Raw genomic sequence first — 11,149 nt, forward strand, 5'->3', positions numbered from 1 at the left:
GGAGCAGCTTCCTTAGAGAATGAGACAGGGAACAAATTAGGTAGTAATAAAAGGACTGCCTTGCTGATCCTCGGGGGCTTAGATGAGGGAGAATTGCATGAATTTATAATGTAGCCAAATCAGCAGTATTGTGAATCTTTCTCCAATTCCTTTCAGCTTGGCATGAGTGTTTCTTAAGGAAGTGAAGATCAAGAAATGGAAACCATAGAAGAATACAGGAAATAGGTAGATGACTTAAATAAAGAACTTAGAGATGGAAAAGAGTGACAGAAGTGAAGGCATCCTCTCTAGGGTCCTCTCTGAAAGAGTGTGGATTTAGAGCTCAAAGGGAGGCAATGGGATCCTTTGGAAACAGTATTGAGTCTGGACTCTGGGTTTCAGTGCCCCTCTGAGACTTACCACTTACGTGACTTTGGGAAAGTCATTTCAGCCCCCTGTGATTTGGTTTAGATGGCCTTTGGGGGTCCCTCAGAGAGCTACATCTATGATCTAGTGATCTCAGAAGTCAAGTAGCCTGACCCCTTCAGTTTATAGAAGAGAAAATTAAGGCCCTGAGAAGTCATCCTCTTCTACCTCTTCCTGTTTATTCCCCAAAGCGGACAAGGAAGAGGTCACACAAGTTCCCAGAAGCATTGGAACAGCCTCACTTAACGATGTACAGATCCTGAAATGGCTTATTTAGCACTGAGTGGAGGATAATACTGAAATTGTTTTTTATTACCATTGCTGCAAAATGTTTTAATGTCATGCACCACTCCAACAGAAGGGTAAGTATATTAAATTCAGTTGAGCAAATAATAAGATTAGAAAATAAGGGTGTAGTATTTGTAAAGCCGGAAAGAAATGTCATCTCCCAGATAGCATAATGAACTGGAGATCAGGCTGTGTAGCTACATCTCCAGAATACACTGCTGATTCCCTGCCAAACTGTGGCTCCTTTCTTATATCAGACTGCGTTATTTGTCATCACACAGATTCCTCCACAAGCAGGGAAGTATTTGCACAGATTGCTAATGGTCTGCAGCGGCCGAGCCTGCTACAAATCACTAGCATTCCCAGACAAATTCCACTGTGATGGCAAAACCACTCACTGAAAGTACATCTTTAAAGGAAAGCTTTTTTGTGGAAGGATCATAGATGTAACACTAAAAGGCACCACAGTAGTTTTTTAGTCTAATTCATTTTACAAATGAGGAAACCAAGACTCAAAGAGGTTGTATCCTTCCCAAAGACACCTATGAAAGTGACAGAAAAGGGAGTCAACTCTCCTCTTCTGAATCCATAATTCTCATTGCCTTCCACCATGACATAAATGCCACCTGTTCAGACAACAGCATTTCTAAACTATTCACTTGACCCAGAAGAAGGTAAGTTCCTTGAGGGCAAAGACTGGTTTTGTTTTTATCTTGTTTTGTTTTCTTTGTATCTTTGGATTTGGGCAAGATGCCTCAAACAGACCTTATTGTGTTGGATCCCATTGGACAATGTAATTGTCCTCTCTCATCTTCTCATAAATCAGAATTCCACGGTCACAGAAGTCAAGAGGGGAGTCAAATTTTAAGCAAATTGGAAATATTCATTTATATTTCTTTTACGTATTTTATTTTATTTTGTTTCCTCACCTGTAAGATGAGCTGGAGGAGAAGATAGCAAATCATTCCAGTATCTTTGTCAAGAAAATGTCAAAAAGAGGTCAAAGCGTCAGATAGGACTGAACATGATTGAATGGTTTTATGACTCTCCTATATTTTTCTTTTATTTTTTTTTAAACTTTTACCTTCCATTTTGGAACCAACACTGTGTATTGGTTGAAAGGCAGAAGAATGGTAAGGAATAGGCCATGGGTGTTAAGTGACTCACATAAGGTAACATACCTAGGAAATGTCTAAGACCAGATGTGAACCGAGCAAACTCTCATTTCTAGGTCTGGTTCTCAATCCGCTGAGCCAGAAAGCTGTCTCTGACTCTCCTATTTTGCACCCCAACAGACCCCTTTCATGATAAATAACAGGAATGGCCAAAATGTGACTTTAAAGGCTTTAATTATGTTTATTCTCTTGACAATGCATATAGTAACATCCCTAAAAGGCAGCAATACTACTTCTAAGCACCACACTGATTCCTTTATCCTCATTCATTGTTTTCTTATTCTTTCACATTCAACCAATGAAAACAACCTTACTGCTAACTCATTTCCCCAATAAACTACTCTCTCATTCCCAGTTTCACTGCAATATGTATGAATCCAAAACTAAAAACAACAGTCATTAACTTTCCTTCCAGACTCACTGAACTTCTGCTTTCAAAATCTAAGTGGCTTGACATTAATTATTTCCAACTAATGCTAAATATGGTTGGAATTGCTGGGACTTTCAGTTTCTTCATTTTAAAGATGAGGAAACTGAGGCAGAGTAATAACTTGCCCCATTTGTTAAGCCTGGAGTCTTCTCACTATAAAATCACTGTTTTTTCACTTTATCATGTCTTTTATGCCCTGCTCTCTAATGCTTTGGTTGAACTATATTTTACTTTCATTAATATAGTCAGGTAGGTAGCACTGTGGATAGAGTACTGGTCCTAGAGGCTTGAATGTGAATTCTGTCTCAAACACTTACAAACTCTGTAACATCAGCCAAGTTGCTTAATCTCTTTCTGTCTCATCTGTAAAATGAGGATAATAATAGCACTTAGTTCACAAGATTGTTAGGAGACCTAAAAAATGTACAAATGACACAGTTTACGATGTATCTGCCAATTGATAAATGGTCAAAGAATATGAATAAGCAGTTTCAGATGAAAAAGAAGAAAGATAATGAATTTAGTTTGGCACATATTGAGTTTGAGGTGGTAGTGTGATACTCTGGTAGAGATATTCTTTTGACAGTTAAAGATGCAGGTGTGAGACTTGGAAAAGTCATTATGATGCATTAGAAAAAGGGAGGAAGGAAGAAAGGAAGGAAGGAAGGAAGGAAGGAAGGAAGGAAGGAAGGAAGGAAGGAAGGAAGGAAGGAAGGAAGGAAGGAAGGAAGGAAGGAAGGAAGGAAGGAAGGAAGGAAGGAAGGAAGGAAGGAAGGAAGGAAGGGAGGAAGGGAGGAAGGGAGGAAGGGAGGAAGGGAGGAAGGGAGGAAGGGAGGAAGGGAGGAAGGGAGGGAGGGAGGGAGGGAGGAAGGGAGGGAGGGAGGGAGGGAGGGAGGGAGGGAGGGAGGGAGGGAGGGAGGGAGGGAGGGAGGGAGGAAGGAAGGAAGGAAGGAAGGAAGGAAGGAAGGAAGGAAGGAAGGAAGGAAGGAAGGAAGGAAGGAAGGAAGGAAGGAAGGAAGGAAGGAAGGAAGGAAGGAAGGAAGGAAGGAAGGAAGGAAGGAAGGAAGGAAGGAAGGAAGGAAGGAAGGAAGGAAATTCATTGCTGCTGCCATACTAGAACACTCCATGCATACATATACACATATAATCTGCTTCACTGATATGCCAAGGATATCACTCATCTATTTAGCTTCAAATATGGATTAAAAACTTATTTTCATTTCTGATCAAGAACCCTCAAAGAATAAAGAGAAAAAAAATTCTTATATGTTTTACAAGAGATTAGAATAGTCTGCTCCCTATTCTAAGTTCCTGTTAGGTGTTTCTGAGGTAAAATTGTGATGATTAAGACTAGTAGGAGAGTGAATCAGTCAAGATGCTTTGACTAAATTTAAAACTTTGGATCCAGTCATCTATCTCCATTTTCATCTTTGTCACAGGGTTTTCTCAGGCTCTTCAGGAAACAGCCCTGGCCACTGGCTCCTGGCTTCCATCTTTGCTGCAGAGCTATCTTCTATACCCTCACAACTATTCCCAGGACCAGATCCAGACACCCACTTCTTGGCTTCAATCCTCACCCCCAGAAACTTTTTTTAGCAAGCGCACTTCTAAACACCATATTTTGCCTCCTGCCCCAGACATTCAAGGTCTTTATTTACAGCTCTACCTACTCCAACCTTCTATGAGGTGACCTTCTGGAACATCCCTACTCCTCATGTCATAGAATAACTAAACCTGAACCAGATACAGACTAAAACTCCCAAGACAAGTGCCTTCCTGTTCAGTATCCAGTCAATGACAAGATCTTTTGACCACTTCTAATCATAGGTAATTTGTCTTTCAAGGAGTATAGGGAGTATATTCAATGGAAGTAATCATAACAAAAGCCTGCTACCATTCTATTGTGACATCAATTTGACATGGAATTCTTTGCCAAGTTCAAGATTTCATGGTCTAAGGAGTACAGCACATTCTTCTCATCCTTGATCTTACATGTCTGACCTCATAGAATTTGCTAAAAGGAAGAGACTTTACTGGACATCCACTGTGATCTATATCCAAACAGGAATCTGTATTATCACATACCTAAGGAGCAGTAATCCAGTCTCATGTGGATATCCAATAAGGAGAAAACTCACCACCTCCAGAAATAGCCCTTTACACCTACATATGGCTCTAAATTGCCAGGAAATGTTTCTTGTGTAATATTTATTGGGGAAATGGGTGGGATTGAAGAAAAGGCAATACTGAAGGTTTTATAACAGGGATGGAGGAGTTGAAGGGAGAGAGGGAATATGGCTGCCAGTAAAAGGAGAGAGATGCCCCCTGCCGGGAAGCTATTTTTGAAAAATGGGGTTCCTGAGAAATGGGCCACTTATGATAGCCTGTAGGGATGACTTCTCTATCGATTGATGCTGAAGATGCCCCAGAGCAGGTAAGCACAGACCCTACTGAGGGGCAAGCCTCCTCCCAGACCAAGGTCTCCCAACATGGGTCCAATAAGGACCATTTCTAGTAGAATGGCTGTCTTGAGATTCAGCTCCCTCTATGTCCCCTGAAAAGAAAGTCCTCTTATCTGACTGTGATATTAGAATAAAGATAAATTTTAATAAGTTTAGATTGGGGAGGTATAAGGGAAGAGGGATGTCCCTAGTTGAGATTTGAGCCTCTCTTGGCTTTTTTTTGTTTGTTTGTTTTTTGCTGAGGCCAGGCCTCACAGGCTGGTGGAGGGTTTCTTTTATTCCTATCTATGGTATATCTGTGCTAGTTTTCTTAAGTTCAAAATCTTAGCAGTAGACAGCAAGAGGAAGAAAAGTTCTCACCCTCAGAGTTGGTTAGGCCTGTCTCTTCAGGCTGAGGCCCCTAAAGACAGGCCTTACAGTTCAAACTACTTCCCTTTAGTGGATATCAGTTTCACAGGAATCCAGGGAGAGCACACAGTTGGGAAAATCAGGAAAATAGAGGCACTTCTATCCAGAGACAAGGAATGAGGCCTCCTTCCAGTTCCAAGGTCAGGAAGGAAGTGCTCTTCACAAGACCAACTGCCACTCCCAGTTGCACCCTCCCCCACAAACTGTCTGTCTTGTCAATATCTTCTCTCTAACATTCCACCTGCTGTTTGTTCCAACTCTGTGGCAGAAAGTCCAGAACTTGCTTTAGTTTTCCTTTCCACACCCGAAATTGAGCCTAAATTTACCTCTTTGCCATTTCTACCCATTTTTTTGTGGTTCTGAATCTTCAACCTAAAACAAATCCATCCTCTCTCCCAAATGACATCTCTTCAAATCCTTGAAAGCAGCTATTGGGCCCCCTTGATACTTTCTTTATGCAGAAATTCTCAATTCTTTCAACCTATCTTCCTATGTCATATAGACTCAAGAACCTCAACATCTTGGATTTTCTCCTCTCGGTGCTTTCCATTTTTTCAATGTCCTTCATAAATTGTTTTGCCCAGATGTGAACATTTTACTCTAGATGTGTTTTGATCAGTGCTATGACTCTTTATTCCTAGAAGTTACACCTCTCAATGCAGCCCAAGATCTCATTAACTTTCATATTTTTTAATCACACATCATATTATTGACTTAGAGTGAGCTTATATCCCTTAAAACCCACAGCTCTTTATTAGACAAACTGCTGTCCAGCACTCTCTTGCCCAGTATGTACATAAGAACTCAGGGGTAAGACCCTACACTCAAATATAGCCCTGTTCTCTAGCCTCTCAAGATATGTTTCGATTCAGTAATCAACAAGCATTAATTAAGAACCTTCTATGTGACAAGCGCTTTGCTAGATACTGAGGATATTACAAACAGGGGGTGGGAAGGAGAAATGGACAGTCTCTGTTCTTTAGGATCTCAAGCCTAGGCACTCTCAGTACAAGAGAGAGGCTAAGGAAAAAAAAAAGTTTTCCATATAAGTAAAACACAAATGCTTTCTATGAAAAATAAATCAACAAGCATTAAGTTGCATTTAGCCCGGCTTAGATTCTACAAGCTCATTTTTCAAAAGCTGTTTTCCTAATTATTTTAAAATCATTAAGAAAACAAATAATGAACACAGTTTCCTAAATGATGGCAACATTTCAGTAAACCATTATATTTGCAGGGTGGAGGTTATATATAATGTCCCAGTTGCCTTGATTAACAAAGCAGAATTATTTTTCTGAGAAACATCTTTTTTGGTTTTTCCATTAGAGTGAGAGTCACCAATTCATTTCCATGGTATTTGGTCATTAGAGCTTTCAGCTGGAGAAATGAGTGAACAGTAAAATAGAGTTACTTCCAGGTAGTTTTCCCTGAAAACACAGGATGACACATAAGTCTTAAGCTTCATCAAATTGTCAAAAGATAAACACCCTACGTTCATACACTTTTGTCTATTGACCTAACCTTTTTGGGAAAACAACTTGTGTGAAAAGTCATTATTTATTCTTTTTGAAACAGCGGTACCTTTAGTGGGTTTAGACCCTATTCCCAGGTCAAAAACTGAAAGAAAATCATTCAGCCAGCTAACAATGTTTTATTGAATACTTATTTTGTGCCAGGCACTATAAGAAGAATTGGGGATGGAAAGGCAAAAACAGGGTGCCTTTAAAGTGCTCACATTTAAATGTGGGGGTGGGAAATACAAATAAATATATATATGGAAGATCCTATGTATATCAAAGTATTCAAGTAGCACTCTCTGTGATAGCCAAAGACTAGATTGAGGAATGGCTAAATGAATTAGGAAATATAAATAATTTGGAATCAATTGCACCATGTAAATATTTTGGAGCAAAGTGCATCATAAGAAAATAGAGATAGTAGTAGATTTGGAGAAGGAAGGAAAAACATATATGAACCAAAACAGAACAAATAAAACAAAACTAAGAGAGCAATAAATTGTCCTAATAATAAAGGAAAATGACACTAGATACCTTTTCATTCAGATTGATTTAATGACCAATTTTTCTTCCAGAGGAGTGATAAAGATATGTACATCCCTTGCCAGAGTAGAAAGGTAGGTTTCCAGATGTGGTATGCTGCATATACTACCATTTATGACCATTTCCATATTTTTCTAAATTACATTTGATGAAAAGGATGGTCCTATGTGTATATGTGGCTTGGGGGCTAATTTTGGGAAATGACCATAATGCTTAAAAAAAGAAATCATAAAATATTTTAATAGATGCCTCCCAAATGGTGTACTACTTTAATTCCTTGATATGATTTATTGAATATTATTTTGCTATTTTAATTGGAATGTTAATTTGGAAAAGATCCCAAGTCTTTTTTTTTCTTTTTTGTCTTTTTTTAAGCCCTTGCTTTCTGTCCAAGCAATACTCTAAGACAGAAGGGCAAGGGCTAGGCAAACAGGATTAAGTGACTTGCCCAGGACCACACATTAGCCAAGCACTTTTCTTTTTTTTTTTTAAGCCTTTACCTTATATCTTAGAGCCAATACTAAGTACCAATTCCAAGGATGGAAAGTATTAAGGGCTAAGCAATTAGAGTTAAGTGAGTGACCCAGGGTCACACAGCTACAAAGTGTCTCAGGTCAGTTTTTAAGCAAGGACCTCCTGTCTCTAGGACTGGCATTCTATCCACTGAGTCACATATCTTCCCCATCACACCATTTTTCAAAAAATATCTTCTTCCTATTTTTGTCAAGGTATCAGAGGGGAACAATTAAGGCAAATGATATAACTCAGAAAAAGAAAAGGCAAATAATATTAACTGAGAAAAAATTCATCATCAAACTGCTTTTGATAATGTGATTTAGTTAATCAAAATTTGCTAAATGAGAAGACAATTATTTAAATTCCCTATCTAGCATTGTTTAAACGAATAATCACTGAAGTTCAATTTCTTACTAATTTTATTCATAAATCAGGCTTGTTATAAAAGGTGCTATGGCCACTAATAGACTGTTGATGGAACTATGATCTGATATGAACATGCTGGAAAGCAATATGGAATCAGGCCCAAAGGGCCACAAAACTATGCATACTCTTTGACCCAACAATACCTCTACTGGATCTGTATCCCAAAGAGATCAGAGATAAGGGGGAAAGGATCTACCTTACCAAAATATTTTAGCAGCTATTTTTATAGTGGCAAAGAATTGGAAACTGAGGAGTTGTCCATCACTTGGGGAATGGATGAACAAGTTTTGGTATGTGGTTGTAATAGAATACTCTTGCAACATAAGGAATGATGAACATAATGAGTTCAGAATAACATGGAGATATTTATATGAATCAATGCAAAATGAAGTGAGCAGAACCAGGAGAATAATGTACACATTAACAGAACTATTATACAATGATCAACTGTGAAGGAGTAAGCTGTTATCAGCAAAGCAAGATATCCACAAGGGACTTATGAAAATGCTATCCATTTAGCCAAAGCAGGAACTGTTGGAATCTGAGTTCAGATCAAAACTTACAACCTTCCACTGTATTTCCTCCATGAGATTTCCATTGTATGTGTAATATGTGTCTTCTATCATGACTTGAACCAAAAGGAAATATTATGACATGAAAATATTACATGAAAGTATTACAGGAAAATATGTATATGATCTCTGTCAGACTATTATTTGCCACCTCAAGACAGGGGGGAAGGAATAGTAGAAAGGGAGAAAATCTGAATTTTAAAATGTCAAAAAACAATTATCAAAAAGTGTTTCTACATGTAACTGAAAAAATAAAAAAAAATATATCAAAGAGATAAAAGAGGTGCTGTGGTATAGTGAGGAAGATAGCAACATTGGATTGGAATGTAGACCATGGCAAAGATTCATGGTACTGCCTCCATGTATAGGAACTAGTTACCAAATCTATCTGAGTTTCAGATCCTCCTCTATAAAATGAAATGGTTCTGTTGCCCATCTTGACTTCATAGTCTAACATTGAAGAGATCAGCAGTGGAATGACTAAGTTTCTTTGGCACTCTCACATTCTGAAGACCAAGGTTGAATGTAGATTACCAAAGAAGTCCCGCTTTGGTGAGCATGGTTAGATGATCAAAGTCACCAAAAAAGAACTAGTATTTCAAGATTTGACTGTGTTCTTGATGATAATGTCTTTGTACTAAAGGAAGGGGTTTAGAAACTATCCTTCAAAAATCAGGAGAAATAGAGACCAACAATAAAGTACCTCTGAGTCAAGAAAGATCAGATAGCTGCATGGAATGTACCTATCACACAGAAGACCAAATTCCTCCATAACTGACACTTCTGAACCGCAATATTGACATGTAAAGAGCTCTAAGATTCTCGGTGATGTTCTGTCTATATCACAAAACAATAACATATGGAAGCATGTCATATTCCTTTCTCCTTATCAGTCAGACAAAAAGAAAAGAAGCAAAAGCGAACCTTCCTCTCTGAATAATCCATAGAGCAATAAATTCATTACCAGGAACCTGCTGTGTAATATTTATTTACAGTAAACCAAAATAAATCGATGTCAACTTTCCCCAAGGGGTTCCCAGGGAGGGTAGCAGAGACATTTTCTTTGAAGACACAAAGCATCACCTGTAGTGCTTATTTAAAAAAAAAAAACAGCATTCTCGGCACTGATGATGGGAGGAAAAACACATTTGCTTTAAATGATTACCAGTCAAATGCTGGCAAATCGAAACATTTGAAGTTTTATATCTTCACCCCAAACTGGGAAGCATCAGCAAGCTCAGTTTGTAGCATTATCCATGTGATTACATTCTTCTTTGCTCTCAAGAGAACTGAAGGTTCATCTGTAAAACGAGAGGAGTTTAGATTAGATGCTCTTGGAGGTCTCTTTCAGCCCTATTGTTCTATGATTCTATGATAGTTTGCACAATTATGTCCCAGTTTATGTAATATATATGCTCCTAAGAAAATTGGAGCATGAGTAGAATTTCTGTAAATGGAATCAAATGAAAAAGAGAAAAATGGAATCCTAAAGTGAAATCTTCTGAAAACTAAATAGTGATTCATTTATTTCCTTGTTTTAGAAGTTCAAATTTACAAGTAGTCCACTAGAACATTTTTAGTGTTTACTCTATGCAAGACACCAGATTGGACACCATAGGGGCAAAGAGGGAAACAAAAACATATAGAATGACTCAAAAGTCTTAGAATAATCATAAGCTATTAAAGGTTATATCTTCACGAGACTCTGGGGACACCCTCTATAATACATATCCTCCAAGAGTTTATCATCTAATTGGGTGATAAAACATAAATATGAAAAACTTAAATTATTTTCTTCAAGAAACAATCATTTTTAATGATGGTCTATTTCTATCAGCATAGAATTTCTACCAGCAACTACTCTATACCTTGGTAGACAAAATTTGTGAATTGCTCTGAATGAAAAATGTATTATAGCCTAACCAAACTGAGGGAAGTAACAAAATTTAGCCAGGCATCTTTTTGGTTTACAGTCCATCACTGGTCTTCAGATGTCACATGCCTCAGCTGCCTTCATCGTTACTACCTTTTAGCCTCAAAAGATCCTTGTGCCTTCATGGTCCCCTCTTCCCATTAATGGATCCTTCCCCAAACATCCATTTTGAGGAACAGGCTAAACATCCTTCACTTCTTCCCCAACTCAACTCCTGACTCTCCAACTCCAACTAAATTCCTCACTATACCTTGGCTGCCTTCCTTCCCTGGAAGATTCTTCTACCCTATAGTCCTCACCTCTCTCATTGGTAAGTTTCTCCCAGAATCTGCACTTTGATGAAGGGACCAGTCCAGTCCTTCTTCATTCACACTCCAGTTTCTCTTGACTTTCTGGATTTCTGTACCATACCATGACAGTCTCTATCCACCTTCTCCCCTGACTCTTCAGGCATTTATGTCTAATTCTTCTTGA

At 38.4% G+C, this 11,149-nt stretch overlaps 1 long non-coding RNA gene across 1 annotated transcript in view; it reads right to left on the reverse strand.

Moving 5' to 3' along the window:
- Positions 1–9,712: 9,712 nt before the first annotated feature.
- The window catches only part of LOC130453522 (uncharacterized), a 2,686-nt gene continuing 1,249 nt past the window's right edge, over positions 9,713–11,149 (reverse strand). The window contains exon 2 of the long non-coding RNA XR_001624413.2: positions 9,713–10,043. This is a non-coding gene — a long non-coding RNA (uncharacterized LOC130453522). The remainder of the gene's footprint in view (positions 10,044–11,149) is intronic.

Source organism: Monodelphis domestica, chromosome 8 (genome assembly GCF_027887165.1).
Source record: "Monodelphis domestica isolate mMonDom1 chromosome 8, mMonDom1.pri, whole genome shotgun sequence".
Lineage (NCBI taxonomy): Eukaryota > Metazoa > Chordata > Mammalia > Didelphimorphia > Didelphidae > Monodelphis > Monodelphis domestica.